Genomic DNA, 10,447 nt, shown 5'->3' on the forward strand with positions numbered 1-10,447 from the left:
TCTAGTGGTTAATTTCAATTAACCACTAGATAAGAGTCTCACAATCTTTAGTGCCCAGGCTGGCTTTGAATCTAGATCCTCAGATCTCAGCCTCCTGAGTAGCTAGGATTACAGGCAGGAGCCACTGCACCCAGCACTTTTGTGAATTTTTAACATTATTTTTTGTTTTTATGCAGTACAAAGGGATTGAACCCAGGGCCTCATGCATGCTAGGCAAGCACTCTACCACTAAGCCATATTCCTTGCCCATCCCATGAGCATTTTTAATATTTTTGAGTCAGCAACAATCTTGGGGAGATCTTAGTGGAAGCCAGCAACTAAAATGGCCTAGTGAATGCTGAACAAATCCAGGACAGGCAATGAGTCGCCCAGCAACTTCCTGATTCTGAGCAGAATTGAGGACCGCCCAGCAACTTCCTGATTCTGAGCAGAATTGAAGACAAGTCACCAGTCTCTAGAGTCCTATCTTTTTGGCATAATGCAAGAAGGATCTCTACTTTCTTCACAGGTAGCATTCAGGTGCTGAGGGGAGAAGTGGTGGCTCTGGGCTCCCCCTGAGAAGTGGGGGATCCGTTTTTGTCTGTCCTGAGCCTTCGTAGAGAAGCTGTAACTCAGGATATGACTCTAGGGACCAAAGGTCCATCCAGCCTCAGAGAAAGGAGCGTCCCACCCCCCAGCCCCGCTTTGGATATTTTATTTGTTTTGTAACATGTCCAAAATGGAAACTTTATTAGGAAGGTGGATGGTTTAATTTGGACCATTAACCAAGACTGATGTAATTCTTTCTTGCTAGGGCTCTTCACCACGAGGGTGTTAGCCCAGCAGGTTTCTGCAAAGATGAAGACTGTTGCATCAAAGCCATTTTATGGCTGTTGTGCCAGCTCTTCTGGAGCCAGGCTTGGCACAGGTGGAGGGCTGAAGGGAGGGTGTTGGTGATGACAAACTTTCTACCTGTATCTGCCCCTGCAATCAGTGTTGCTGCTCACTGTGCACTCTAGCCCAGGTCACCTTCTATGCCTGTCCACTGATGCAGAACAAGAGACCTACCTCCTGCTCTAGTCAAGCCCTCCTTTATTTACACAGAAAAATCAGTATTTAGGGATCCTCATGGATGTGAAAGGCCCAGGATGCTATAAAATCACCACGCTTTTTTTTTTTTTTTTTTTTTTAACCACGGTATTTAAAGCCATTCACAAACAGTAGTTTTGTGTGTTGGTTGATCCACTGTCCTCTGCCAGCCTACAGGAGAAAAAGCGAGGCTTACAGAAGGATGTTCCTACAGAAGGATGTTCCTTCAGAAGGAAGCAGCACCAAGAGCACCGTGAACCAAAATGCGTGGGAAACCGTCCCAATAAACATATTTTGAATATTAAAAAAGAAAGAAGAAAGAAAGAGGGCCGGGAGTTTGGCCTAGTGGTAGAGTGCTTGTCTGGCCTGCACAAAGACCCAGGTTCGATTCCTTGTTACCACATACTTATAAAAAAGCCGGGGGACCGGGAGTTTGGCCTAGTGGTTAAAGTGCTTGCCTAGCATGCACGAAGACCCGGGTTCGATTCCTCGGTACCATATACATAGAAAAAAGCTGGAAGTGGTGCTGAGGCTCAAGTGGTAGAGCTCTAGCCTTGAGAAAGTCCAAGGACAGTGCTCAGGCCCTGGCTCAAGCCCAGAACTGGCAAAAAAAAAAAAAAAGAAAGAAAGAAAGAAAGAAAGAAAGAAAAAAAGCAAGCAAGCAAGCAAGCAAGCCAGGCGTGGTGGCTCATATCCTATAATCCTAGCTACTCAGGAGGCTGAAATCTGGGGATCAAGGTTCAAAGACAGTCTGGGCACAAAAGAATCTGAGACTCTCATCTCCAATTAACCTCTAGAAAATGGGAAGTGGGGGCTGGCTCAAGGATAGGGTGGTAGTCTTGAGCTGAAGAGCTCAGGGACAGCGCCAAGAATGAGTTCAAGCCTCAAGACCCACCAAAAAAAGGGGGGGAGAGGAAGAAAGATAGATAATGTGCCAGTGGTGCTTGTCAGTAATCCTAGCTACTCAGGAGGCTAAGATCTGAGGTTCCAAGTTGGAAGCCAGCTGGAGCATAAAAGTCCATGAGACTCTTCTCTCCAATAAACTATTTAGAAGAAGCCAGAAATGGAGCTAGCCTTGAGCAAAAGAAGCTTAGGAACAGCGCCCAGGCCCCATAATACATGCATGTATGCATACATACATACATACATACATACATACATACATAACATATGACAGAGGAAGAGGAAGAAAAGAGCTGCATGCCACTCTAGTCTTAGACTAGAGGACTGCCCCTGGGTAACTGCTGGAGAGCAGGCTGTGACTAAAAGCCTAACACATCTGGTAACATGCTCTTAGTTCATGTTGTGCTCCTCCTTTGAGGGTTGCATACACTGGAGAATTGAGCAGGAGAGTGCTCAGAAACTCTGTTTAGATGAGCAAAGCTCAACCTAGCCAGCCAGTCTCATCTCAGGCTTCCCAAGCTGCTGCTTTTTATGTCTTTTAGACATTTTACATTTATTTGGAATTTTGAGGGGGTGGGGAGCTGCTATCTTTAGTTTGTTTATATTGTGTATTTGCATACAAATTCTTGAGTGTACTTATGAGACAATCTTATGGAATACTGAACATGCTTGCATTATCCTTGCTCCTTCCTTAAATAAAAAAGCCAAGCAGGAGCATGAAGTCTCAGTACCAGCACTCACACACAAAAATTATATAAAGGTTGAGTACGAATGACTCATACCTATAATCTTATCTATTCAGGAAACTGAAGCCAGCATAAGCAGAAATATCTGTGAGACTTGTCTCTAATTAACTACAAAACAAAAAAAGAAACCACACACACACACACACACATACACACACACACACACACACACATGGAGTTGTGGCTCAATAGAGCCCTAACTTTTAAGTATAGAAGCTTATGAACAGCACCCAGGCCCTGAGTTCAAACCTCAGGAGACACACACACACACACTGTATCTATTTATCTATCTATATCTATCTATCTATCTATCTATCTATCTATCTATCTATATATATATATATATATATATATGAAAGATGGAAAATCATGCCCTCTTTCCATTACCTTCTCTTAAGGTGACTAGCACTTGGGGTGTGTATATCCTATCAGCCCCTTTAATGCTCCCCATTCCTCCCTGCCTTTTCCATGAAGATCTTACTTTTGAGTTCCACACACAACTTCTTTATCCTCTCCCTCTCTCTCATGGGATTCCCAGAAACAAAATCTCCAGCTTTTATACTTTCTTCCAGTTCTTCTGTCTCCTCTCTCCTTTTCCCCAAAACCAAACAAATCAAAGCAAAATGTAAAACAGCATGCAGTTCCTGTAAAACAAAAACAAAAACAAACTCTGCTCTGGAGTCCGGGGGTCTGGCTGAGAACCTAGCTCTGCCATCTGTCAGTAGTTTTGGCCCCTCCTAAGCCTCAGTTTTCTCAGAGGTAAAATGAAGATGGTATGGAAACTGAGATTTTAGGTCCCCAGGCCCAAAACTCAGGAGTCCCCAGTGAGGTCCTGCCACCGACTCCCATAAAGATGCGCAGAAGAGCAGAGAAAGGAGAGTTATTACACGGAAGCCAAGGGTTGACAGCTCTTCAGTACATCTTCAGCCTTCTTCAGGAGTACAGTCAAACAGGGAGAATTGGAGGGATGGGGTGGGAAAAATATGCATAGTTAAAATAGTTCCAAATCACAGGCTTGACCATTATCTCCTTGGAGGAATTCCACAGGTTAGCATTTATCACTGCAATGGGGACAGGAATGAAATGCCAGGTCTGTGGTCGCCTGACTTTTCGGCTGTTTCCTTTAAGATGATAAGAAGGCATTGACAATTTGACGGATATGTCTGATGCTTTTCTGTACCTGTTTGTTTGTTTGTTTCCTTTTGTGCCAGTACTGGGGCTTGAACTCAGGGCTTAGGAGCTGTTTTTTAACTTTTTTGCTCAGAACTAGTATTCTACCACAGAGCTCCACTGCCAGCTTTTTGGTAGTTAATTGGAGATGGGTCTCAAGATCTGGCTGGGAGTTTGGCCTAGAGGTAAGTGTGCTTGCTTATCATGCACGAAGACCCGGGTTCAATCCCTTGGTTTCACATACATAGAAAGGCTGGAAGTGGTGCTGTGGCTCAAGTGGTAGAGCTCTCTTTGAAGAAAGCCCAAGGACAGTGCTCAGTCCCTGAGTTCAGTCCTCGGGACCAGCAAAAAAAAAAAAAAAAAAAAAAAAAGAGTCTAAAGGTCTTTCCTGCCCTGGCTGCCTTCAAACTATGATCCTCAGGCCGGGAGTTTGGCCTAGTGGCTGAGTGCTTGCCTAGCATGCACGAAGACCCGGGTTTGATTCCTTGGTACCACATACATAGAAAAAAGCCGAAAAACCGGAAGCGGTGCTAAGGCTCAAGTGGTAGAGCTCTAGCCTTGAGAAAGTTCAAGGACAGTGCTCAGGCCCTGAGCTCAAGCCCAGGACTGGCCAAAAAAACAAAACAAAACAAAACAAAAAAACCTATGATCCTCAGAAACTCAGCCCAACTCAGTGCTCAGCTCAATTGGATTTTCTTCCCTTCCTTCCTTCCTTTCTTCCTTCTTCCTTTCTTCCTTTACTTCTTCCTTCTTCCCCTTCTCCTACTTAGTTCTTTGTGCCAGTACTGGAGCTGAAACTAAGGGCCTGGGCACTGTCCCTTACCTTTTTTGCTCAAGCCTGGCTAGGATTATAGATTATGAACCACAAAGTGTCCAGTGAAAGGTAACTGCATCATCTCCTTCTCTTCTCTTCATAGGATTTAGTTTATTTCCCTCACTTTTCTGCCACCCCTGTTAACAGATTTGAGATTGGTTGAAAGATGCCTCCCAAATCTGTCTGAGGGTAGTAAGAAGGAGATGCACCCCAAGAATCCTGATGTCCAACCCCCTCCTCCTACCTCCCACATCATACACAAACACAAAAACACCACACACACACACACACACACACACACTCCACAACCCACATTCCACTTTCTGTTGAAGGAAGGGACAGGGCTAAAGTTCCTAAGCAGCAGTTACGCAATCACCAGCCTGATAACCAGGCCCAGAGCTCTAATGCTTTCTGGATACCAAACAACAAAAATGCCTCAGCTAGCCCGGCCTTCTGCACACACTGTTCTGGGGGAGAGGGTGCCAACTCAGCTTGAAATGCTCCCTGGTCACAGCTCTTGCTTGTGAATCCTGAGCTGGTGTGCTCCACTTCTGTGAGGGAAGGGCAAATCAGATTGGAAAGGAAGACCTTTGTTCCTGAGAAACAAACTCAGGTCTTAGCAGATGCTGCTGCCCAAAGCCCAGGCTCTTTTGTCTGTACCAGAAAGGAAGACCCTCTCAGGCACTGGCCTCCTCCCTCCTTCCTCAGCCCAGCTTTCCCCAGCCAGCTGGCTGGCTCTACAGCAAAATATGGTTGAGAAAGCAGCAGGAAGAGGTTAGAGGTGCTGTAGAGAAGTCACTGAAGGCCAGGAGTTTGGCCTAGTGGTTAAAGTGCTTGCCTACCATGCATGAAGACCTGGGTTCGATTCCTTGGCACCACATACATAGGAAAAAGCCAGAAGTGGTGCTGAGGCTCAAGTGGTAGAGCTCAAGCCCAGGACTGGCAAAAAAAAAAGAGAGAGAAGTCACTGAATGCAGCCAAGTCAGAGAACAGGATCAGTGAAAGAACTGGTGGTCAACAACACACCCAAAAACAACAACAAAATAAGCTTCTTTTGGGGGAGTTAATGACTCAATAACTTTTGTTGTTTCAGTACTGGGGCTTGAACTTGGGGTCTGGGCACTGTCACTTAGCTTTTCTCGCTTTCTTTTCTTTCTTTTTTTCTTTCTTTCTTTCTTTCTTTCTTTCTTTTTTTTTTTTTTTTTTTTTGGTGCAGGTTCAGAGCTTGAAGTTTGTTGGTGGTGGTAGTGGTTTTTATTTTTTTTTTTAATTTTTTTGATGGTCCTGGGCCTTGAGTTCAAGGCCTGAGTACTGTCCTTGGGGGGGATTTCTCAAGGCTAGAACTCTACCACTTGAGCCACAGCACCTCTTCTGGCTTTTTTTTCTGTGCATGTGGTACTGAGGAATCAAACCCGGCTCTTTGTGCATGCTAGGCAAACACTGTACCACTAGGTCAGACTTCCAGCCCTTGTTGTTGTTTTTTTGCAGGTGTTCTTTAGCTTTGAGCCACAGGACTACTTCCAACTTCTTGGTAGTTATTAGAGATAAGAATCTCACAGCTTTTCCTGGCTACGCTGGCTTTAAACTGTGTTCTTCAAATATTGGCCTCCTGAGTAGCTAGGATAACAGGTGTGAGTCACCAGCGCCCACCTCAAGAACTTGTATTAAGAAGGTGGGGTGGGGATTTCTTCCCCTGGCAGATCTTAGATGGTGAGCTAGCTCAAGCCAAAAACATGAGAATAGAGAGAAGGTAGGAAATGGAGACCTGAGGAGAGGAGAAAGGCCGGAGGTTCTGGATGAAGGCAGGGTGAGTGCAAATAGCTTAGGAGATGGTAAGTGCGTGCAAGGAACCATCTCCACGAGGTTTCCCCTGCGAGGCCACTGTGTATGGGAGACTGATTTCTATTTTTTAGTACTGAAGTTTAAACTCACGACCTTTTAAACTTGTTGAGCAAGTATTCTACCACTTGAGACACACATTTAGCCCTTTTTTATTCTTTTCTTAGACCTTTTTACTTTACTTTTCAAATAGCATCTCATGAATTTTGTTTTGTTTTGTTTTTGTCAGCCATGGGACTTGAATTTAGGGACTTTTCTGCTCAAGATTAGCACTCTACCTTTTTGAATCACAGGGCCACTTCCAGTTTTCTGATAGCTAATTGGATATAAGATTCTTACAGACTTTCCTGCCAGGATGGCTTTGAACCCCATTCCTCAGATCTCAGCCTCCTACGTAGCTGGATTACAGGTATGAGCTATCAGCATCTGGCTTCATCCACTATTTTTTTTTTTTGCCAGTCCTGGGCTTCAGCTCAGGGCCTGAGCACTGCCCTTGGACTTTCTCAAGGTTAGAGCTCTACCACTTGAGCCTCAGCACCACTTCTGGCTTTTTTCTATGTATGTGGTACCGAGGAATCGAACCCGGGTCTTCGTGCATGCTAGGCAAGCACTTTAACCACTAGGCCAAACTCCCGGCCCCTTCATCCACTATTTTAAAAGTTAGTAAGTAACTTTAGTTGTATCGGTTATCCCCATAAAGATGTACCTTAACTGATGTACCCTGTGCCCCAGTGCAACAGGATACATCCACACCCAGCTATAAGGCTGACTTTGATGGCCTCATTATGACTATGCAAGGTAAAAAGGACATAAGAGGGGCCAGGAGTTTGGCCTAGTGGTAGAGTGCTTGCCTAGCATGCACGAAGACCTGGGTTCGATTCCTCGGTACCCCACATACATAGCAAAAAGCCAGAAGTGGTGCTGAGACTCAAGTGGTAGAGTGCTAACCTTGAGAAAGTCCAAGGACAGTGCTCAAGCCCTGAGCTCAAGCCCAGGACTGGCAAAAAAAAAATAAGAACAGGGCACTAGTGGTTCATACCTATTGTTCTAGCTCCTCAATCTCAAATCTGAAGATGACAGTTCAAAGCCAACCCAGGCAGACAAATCTAAGATTTGTATCTTCAGCTAACCAACAAAAAGCTATAACTGGAGGTTGGCTCAGATAGTAGAGCTCCAGCTGTGAGTAAATGTGTCAATCAAGGGCACAAAATCCTAGTTCAAGCTCCAATATAGGCACACGCATGTGTGTACATGCATGCACGCACACACACATACACACACACACACACACACACACACACACACAGTGGTGACAGAGGACAGATCCAAGAGTTGAGAAACATAGTCTTCCTTCCTTGATGGGTACATGATCTTACGTGATGAAAACCAGGGGAACAGGCACAAGGCCTAGGTTTCTTTGTTTTGTTTTTGTGCCAGTACTAGGGCTTGAACGCAGAGCTTAGGCACTATCTGTGAGCTTTTTTGCGCAATACTATCACTCCACCAGTTGAGCCATAGCTCTGCTTCTTCCTTTTTCGTGGTTAGATGGAAATAAGAATCTCATGGACTTTTTCCTGCCCTGGCTGGCTTCCAACTTCCATCCTCAGATCTCAGCCTCCTGAGTAGCTAGGATTACAGATGTGAGCCACTGCTATCAGGCTCAAGGTCATTTTGCTCCCCTGCTCTCTAGGGTTTAGAAATGCCATGACTCCTCTCTCTCTCTCTCTCTCTCTCTCTCTCTCTCTCTCTCTCTCTCTCTCTCTCTCTCTCTCTCTCTTCTGCTTTCCTTCTTTTTTCTTTCTTTCTTTCTTTCTTTCTTTCTTTCTTTCTTTCCTTCCTTTCTTCCTTCCTTCCTTTCTTTCTTTGTCTTTGTGCTGGTACTGGGGCTTAAACTCAGGGCCTGAACACTCACTATCCCTCACCTGCTTTGGCTCAAGGTTGGTGCTCTACTCTTTGAGCCATAGAACCACTTCTGAATTGTTTATTTGAGGTAAGACTTTTCTGTTTCAGCTGACTTCAAATCATGATCCTCAGATCTCAGCCTCCTGAGAGAGCTAGGATTATGGCAGAAGCCACCAGCACCTGGCTTCTTCCTTTTTGGACATAATAAATGTATATAAGTGATCCATACACAGTTGTTTAGTTCAAAGAGATTCCTCACTGTGCAATGGTGGCTCATTTCTATAATCCTAGCTAGGTAGAAGCTTGCGGTCTGGGGATCAACCTGGGCAGGAAGTCTGCAAGACTCTTATCTCCAATTAACTACCAAAACCCCAGAAGTGGAGCTGTAACTCCAGTGGTAGAATGCTAGCCTTGAGCAAAATAGTTCAGAAACAGTGCCCAGGCCTTGAGTTGTCTGACATAGAGAGAGAAAAGAGAGAGAGACAGACAGAGAAAGAAAGAAATGTTGGCTTATTAGTATAACTCTAGCTTCTTGTACCAGAAGCATCACACAAAGCTTCACACAAGCATCCCACAAGCTGCATCTGTCCCCTCAAAGGCTTCTCCTTTCTTTTAACGATACCTGTAGCCCTTTCTCCTGGCAATGCTCTCAAGCCCAAACTGTACCCTTTTCCCTATCCAATAAAAACCTCATAGTAGAGCTTTCATCCAAGGAGATGAAAGTGGCTTCTGCAGACACAGCGTCAGCAGATTTCCTGAAGAGAGGGGACAGGGGTTTCCCTGGGCAAGCAGCCAGTGCTCAGGAAAGAGAGCCCCTAGCTCTAAGGCTCAGACCAGGTTGGGAGGATTCTCTTGTTCTGTCTCTGATCCAACTCTTCCACCACTAGCAGCCTCAGAGCAAGTTAACGGGATCAGGCCTCACACCTGCCTTGAATGACCCTGTGTCCACCTCTTCTGCAAGCAGCAGTCATGTGCCCGGCCCCAGGAGGGCATGCCACCTGGAGAGCCCCCGACTCTTTTGGCTGGAGGGATCCATCTTCCAAGATAGACAGGGACCCTGAGGGTTTTCTAACTGTCATGGCTCAGCTAGGAACAGTGGCTGGCGTGTGTTGGGCTACCCTCACACTCTGCCCTCCAGCCCCTGGGGCCTGCTGAGGCATCAGACTGGGAGATGAGGGGGAGGTACTCCACTTTCACCTCCTGAGGTTTATGAGGGTAATGAGGATAATAATGGGCACTGCCTCCTTTCTTCTACTTCAAAGCTCAGCTCGGGGCAAACAAACTGAATAGCTCTGAGAAAAGTAGAACTTGGATCTTCCCTCAAGCCCAGCTCTGTTGGGGCAGCCAGGGCAGGAAGACATAGTTAAGGAAGACATAGTCCTGTGTCTTTTGGAGCATCTGTGTCTGAAATAAGGACAGTAGGGCAGAGCAGACCCTGGCTATGAAAGAGAGACAAACGGGCTCATATCCCTGGGTACCCCACAATGCCAAGAGTCCTGACCAAATATGTAGATGAACATTTGGAGACACACAAATACGTGTGTACATGCTTGCACAGGCCATGAATACTATGACAGGCACACAGTCACACACAAATATACACAAATTCAGACACAGGTATGTGCACACATACAGTCATAAACACAAGTTCACACACACCTACACAAATGCACACTGTACACACATAGGAACACACAGTTACCTAGGAGCATGCGCGTGCACGTGCGCGCGCGCGCGCACACACACACACACACACACACACACACACACACACACACCATGCCCAGGCACCTACTGAAGGCACAGACCAAGCTGCATGTGCCCAAGTTCACACATACACACACACACACACACACACACACACACACACACACACCCCTTAACTCAAACACCAGCAGTCAAGCCACTTGAGCGTGTTCTGGCCTCCTGCCCTGGACTGCAGCCCAGTCCCTCCCCTCGCCTCGCCTCACCCATCCCCCTAACACTTGCATAAATTCCCTCCCTT

The 10,447-nt window shown here is 45.9% G+C and overlaps 1 pseudogene; it reads left to right on the plus strand.

Moving 5' to 3' along the window:
• The first annotated feature begins 1,107 nt into the window (after positions 1-1,107).
• Positions 1,108-3,871, plus strand: LOC150058276 (small ribosomal subunit protein eS27-like pseudogene; annotated as a pseudogene).
• The last annotated feature ends 6,576 nt before the right edge of the window (positions 3,872-10,447 follow it).

This window comes from Megascapheus bottae, chromosome 10 (assembly GCF_031878675.1).
Source record: "Megascapheus bottae isolate mThoBot1 chromosome 10, mThoBot2.hap1, whole genome shotgun sequence".
NCBI classification, from domain to species: Eukaryota; Metazoa; Chordata; class Mammalia; order Rodentia; family Geomyidae; genus Megascapheus; species Megascapheus bottae.